This window comes from Salvia splendens, chromosome 16 (genome assembly GCF_004379255.2).
Source record: "Salvia splendens isolate huo1 chromosome 16, SspV2, whole genome shotgun sequence".
Classification (NCBI taxonomy): Eukaryota; Viridiplantae; Streptophyta; class Magnoliopsida; order Lamiales; family Lamiaceae; genus Salvia; species Salvia splendens.
The window spans coordinates 31,673,743-31,678,136 of NC_056047.1; the positions used below are offsets into that span (position 1 = coordinate 31,673,743).

General features: G+C 33.9%; 1 long non-coding RNA gene across 1 annotated transcript; it reads left to right on the forward strand.

The window, feature by feature from the left end:
* The first annotated feature begins 1,550 nt into the window (after positions 1-1,550).
* Positions 1,551-3,923, forward strand: LOC121771655. Its single transcript, XR_006044188.1, has 2 exons — positions 1,551-2,400; positions 3,689-3,923. It is a non-coding gene; the product is annotated as an uncharacterized LOC121771655 (long non-coding RNA).
* The last annotated feature ends 471 nt before the right edge of the window (positions 3,924-4,394 follow it).

Consider the following 4,394-nt stretch of genomic DNA (forward strand, 5'->3'; position numbering starts at 1 on the left):
GTTGACTAATAATGTCTTGTAGGATGTATGCATAAATAATGGACCACAATTACGAAATTAAGTTAGAAATTAATGTTAAGTAGATAGACACTAATGGCATGGATTAAGTGAATAAATAGGTTTTTTTGGATGACATATGAATTTTATACTTTCTATATGAAGGTAATATATATTGAAAGGTAACAGGACATAACAAGGACAAGGAGCATGGATAAAGTGATTCATATGTCAAAGGTGTTTAGCATTTTGAGGTAGTATACTCTTCACTAGGTCTTAATTCCTAAATTAAGTTTACGTGATTGCACATAAAATATTGGGTATTTATCGCCGATACAAAATGTGATATGTATATGTTGTTTATGATGTGAAATATGCGATTTTTTGGTTATGTGATAGTATTGGAAGAGTTGGAATCCGATCTGTTTATTCGATATGATAATGTGTGTATTAGTCTACGGATAATATATATGGTTGAGAGGTGATATTATATGTGATCTGTAATGTCTTGGTTTATGGATAAGAATGCGATATATCGTTTGTATTTAACTTTGATAAATCATATGATTATCTGGTGTCATGTCCGAAAGCGAGCTATCTGAATGTGAACTTGTAATGAATATGTATACTTGAAGATGAAGTTTATAAATATGTGATATGATAGCCCTTAAAGGGGCACTTGTGTGCTCGAGATTAGCTATAAACCTATGAAATGTGATATGATTGATAGGTGTGTTTAATTGAGGACTATGATTGTTCCCTCGAGACCTAAATGAAATTAAATGACATGATTGATAAATGTGTATATATATACTATACTAATTAGGTTATGCAATGAAATTCATTATTTGACATGATATCCCAGAGCTTAATGTGAAACTATATAATCTTATGGGTGAAAACTGAATTATGTGATAATTTGTGAATCACCGCTGAAGTGAGGATACGTTATAGGCACATATGTGAAGTAATACGATGACATAGAAAGACATAAGAGAATAAGCGACGCCTTTAGCCTAAGTAAATCTGAAGGAATTTCGAGGACGAAATTCTTTTTAGGGGGGATGAGTTGTAACATACCAAAAATGACCCTAGACGGAATTTACCGTTTTAGGTAAGAAATCGACGATCAAGGATTTTGGTGAATAAAATCGATATTAAAAATAGTAATAACTGAAAAATGTATTTGAAATAATTTTTATAAATCTAAGACATGATGCTTTTTATGAATTTATGTTAGTATGTGAATGGAATAAATAGAAATTAGAATATACATGATAGTTAAATAGAGAAATAAACTAGTAGTAATTAGTTTAAACAAAACTAATCCTAGTTACCTAAACTAAAAGTTCCGTTTATTTGCTATCAATTAGGCATGGCTTGGCTACAATATTTAATTTAGTCTAGAAACTAAAGAAAATTCTAGAAAAAAAAAATGAGCTCTCAAGTGTATTACTAAAATATTGCCATGTGTTTAATTAAGTACCACATATTAGAATATCTTGTTGAAGCTAGTATATATATATATATATATATATATATATATATATATATATATATATATATATATATAAGGAAAATAAAATATCTGGGGGATAGCCTTACATTTTGGGAGAAGAAGGGACGGCCGTGGCCATTGATGAGTCTCCGAGTTTTTATCTTCGATTTTATGTCGAAATTTCAATCTGATCGCGTAAAACCTAATAAATCGAGTAAGCCCTATCTATCTATCCTAGTTGTATATGCTGAAGTTCAGTATTTTTTTTAAGTTATAAAATTTGAAATAGTTGATTAAGATGGGGATGTTTTAGTATGCGAATTTATGTTTGATAATTTGTCAGATACTTTACGTTTAGATGTCAGCAAGCATGTTTTGATTGCTATTTTGAAAGTTTATAAATCTTGCCTTGATTATCATGAAATGACAGAATGCAGGGGGTTGTTTTAATGTTGAATTTGGTTGGGTTTTATCTTGTTAGAATGGAGATAAACGTTATATGATGCGCAGAAATGTGTTTAGGATCGAAAAACAAAACTAAAAGAAGTTCAGGTTGAAATTAGGAAAAGGGGTCGAACTGATCAGCCATGGTTCAATAAGTAGTGATTTTATTTTGATAATTCTAATATTGGATTTGGATTCTAGATCGTCGATAACGTCCATAATGAGTCTACTGGAATTTTTTAGACGTTGTTTAGTTGGTTTTTATATTTTAAGTGAATATATATTATAAATGATGATATAAAGAATGTGTATAATTGATATGAACTGCTTGTGAGTAGTACATAAGGCTGATGATTATCATCGGTGGTCGCAAAGATAGGATAATAACCGGAAGAGAAAAACTATGCGAAGAGACGGAAAAGTAAAGGTGGTAAAATGACTTATGCTCATAAGTCTATCAGGTAGCATACTCAACACTTTCTCTTATGTGCTTTATGTGTTTATATGCGAATATGTAACTCGTGAACTTGATGAATTATGATTAATTATGGAAGAAGAGACTTACGAAGTAAACTATGAGGATATAATGAATTGTTGAATGAGTTGATAATGAAAGATAAAAAGGGAAGAGAATGATTGTGACTGTGAAGATGGTTATATAAATGTGGAAATGAGCGTTAAGGTGAATGTGATAAATGATATATATTGATGAGATGCATACAAATATGATTAAATGTGATGATGTCTGATCTATTTGTCTGTGTTGATGGGAATCTGGGATGGTTTTGAGAGTGTTGGAATTTAATCTGTTTATTTGATATGATATGGTGTGAAAAGAAGTTGTTGATATGATATGTTAAAAATTATCGGAAATAAGTAATTTGATGAGAAAATGAATATAATTGTGGTTGTAAAGTTAATGAGATAAATGTGGAAGTGAGCATTAAGGTAAATGAGATAAATGATATATGCCTCTGAAATGTATACACTTATATGATTCACATATGAAGATGTCTGATGATGTCTGTGATGATGTCTGATCTGTATGCGTTGATGTGCTATGTCGGAAATTGTCAGATATAAAGTATATTTGATTGTGTTTACGCCCCGTGCTTGAGTGTGTTCTGTGGGTACAATTGGCATGCCATAAGACAGCAGCGCTGCATTATCTGTGATCTCTCGTCTTCTGGATAACCGAAGCGAGGATCGTCTGCTATCTGATGGGCCCCTATCTGATCTGTCTGATATACACCCTATGGGTGGTCTGTTCCCGGGATTATCTGTCTGTACCCTAATGGGTAGTCTGTGCGGCGTCCTCTTGAGGACCATGACCGCGTCTGTATCCGATTCTGTTTCTGATCTGGTCCGCGTACCCTAGTCTGTCACTAAGCACTTAATGGGGCTATCTATGTGTTTGGATATGTGAAAATGTGGTTGGTTTGTATATGTGCTATGTGTGTTGGTATGTGATATTGCGTTGTATATATCACGTGGAATACTTGATGCTATGGAAATGTTGATGATTGTTGATATGTTTTGCGATTGATATTGTCTGTTGCTGGATTCTGGGCATGGGTTGGTCATAAGGGAGATGCTGCCCAAATTATGTTGAACATAAATAAAATGATAATATGATAGACGTGTTAATTATTTTTTTTAAATAAATGAATAAGAGTTTAAAGAATTTTTGTTAAGTTGCATGATTATTGCTTGTAGAGAATTTTGGCTAAAGTGTTGAGTGTGCTACAGGTTAGTTGGCATTGGAGAGTACTAGTTGAGGTTTCTTACTGTCCGTCTCAGCACTGCATCCTTGACGGGTCACTGAGCTCTGTTACCGATAGATCTTTCGAATGGTTAGTTGTGGCATGTTGGCACTAAATATTATACTAAGCTACTTCCGTTGTAATTGTAAATATTAGATAATGATTTAAATATTTAGTTTTGGCTGGAAAAAAAGAAATAATGAAAATTTTAAATTACCATATTTTATAGTACCGGAATTGCGACATCACCTACTCGGTCGGCGGACGATCGGGTCGGGGGTGTTACATGACTCAGGTCGCACCCACGACTGAACAGGGACAAGGACCTCCTCAATCTTCACCAACAAATCTCAAGGGAGCACAGTGAAACAATCGAACCCCAAAACCTAGGGTTTCTCTGATTACTACAACACAGTAGCCACCTCACACATCAAATGACTCACAACCACAACCACAAGGCTTCAAGAACACACGAACCCCACGGATCTAAGAAATCAACCAAGGATCTTCCACCAAACAGCCAGATTCGAACTCAACCGTTCGAAACCAAAGAAATCTCCGAATCAACACAGGAGTTGAGAGATGTACACTCGGTTCTCACAAAAAACAGAGAAGAGAGTCACCAGAGAAGAAGATCGGAAGCCATTTATGAGAGAGAGAGAGAAAGGTTCTAGAGAGTAGCCGGAGAGAAA